The following is a 1,385-nucleotide window of genomic DNA, read 5'->3' on the forward strand; positions in this document are numbered from 1 at the left end:
AAAAAAAATGAACGAACTAGTGAGTTTAGTTTAATGGCCTACTATATTTCTTTGCCCTAGGAGTCGAGAAGACACTCGGCAAGAATTGAAGCAAATTTGAGAAGAAGAAAAAAAAAATATAATAATAATAATAATGATAATGATAATAATAATAAGTGGCTGTGTGGTAATTAGCTTACTTGCGAACCACACGGTTCCGGGTTTAGAATTTGACAAGATCAGTAAACATAAAGACTTGCTAATAGAAATTGAAAAAATGTGGCATCTCAAGGCGACTACAGTACCAGTGATTGTAGGAGCTCTAGGAATGATAAAAAAAAAGGTACTGAAACCTATTTGAAAATGATACCAGGATCTTGAAATAGAAATTGTTGCCATAGATGCCATAGGGATGATAGCAATAGGGGCTGATTGTTACCTGTCTCAGATACGAGGAAATCCAAAAAATGGAAGAAATTTAAAAAATAGTTGTCATGGAAACTGCTCATACCCTACGAAAAATATTGTCTCTGTAATCGACAAAACATTTGAGTCTGTAATCATTATCAAAAGTACTTTCAAATGTTGAAAATAGTAAACACCTTTTATTGTCGTCTTAACATCAGACTGTCATCTTATAATCAAATTACTTTTAAAACAAACTTTCTAATTTACTTATGTTTTGACAGACACTCTCTGGAATAATATTTTGTGCAAGGCTGAAAATATGGCATCCTAGGCATAACACCAACTTGAACTTCTAAATTGTTGTCTCTTGAGGTGTCTGGATGAGACTTGGAGTCAACTTGTACAAAACAAAAGCCAAATATAGAAGAAGAAGAAGAAGAAGAAGAAGAAGAAGAAGAAGAAGAAGAAGAAGGAGAAGAAGTAGTAGTAGTAGTAGTAGTAGAAGAAGAAGAAGTAGTAGTTGTAGTAGTAGTAGTAGTAGTAGTAGTAGAAGAAGAAGAAGAAGAAGAAGGAGTAGTAGTAGTTGTAGTAGTAGTAGTAGAAGAAGAAGAAGAAGAAGAAGTAGTAGTTGTAGTAGTAGTAGTAGAAGAAGAAGAAGAAGAAGTAGTAGTAGTTGTAGTAGTAGTAGTAGTAGTAGTAGAAGAAGAAGAAGAAGAAGAAGGAGTAGTAGTAGTTGTAGTAGTAGTAGTAGAAGAAGAAGAAGAAGAAGAAGTAGTAGTTGTAGTAGTAGTAGTAGAAGAAGAAGAAGAAGAAGAAGGAGAGGAATTAGTAGTAGTAGTAGTAGTAGTAGTAGAAGAAGAAGTAGTAGTTGTAGTAGTAGTAGTAGTAGAAGAAGAAGAAGAAGAAGAAGGAGCAGGAGAAGAAGTAGTAATAGTAGAAGAAGAAGAAGAAGAAGTAGTAGTTGTAGTAGTAGTAGAGAAGAAGAAGAGAAGAAGAAG

The sequence above is a fragment of the Octopus sinensis genome, linkage group LG2 (assembly GCF_006345805.1).
Source record: "Octopus sinensis linkage group LG2, ASM634580v1, whole genome shotgun sequence".
In the NCBI taxonomy this organism is placed as follows: Eukaryota; Metazoa; Mollusca; class Cephalopoda; order Octopoda; family Octopodidae; genus Octopus; species Octopus sinensis.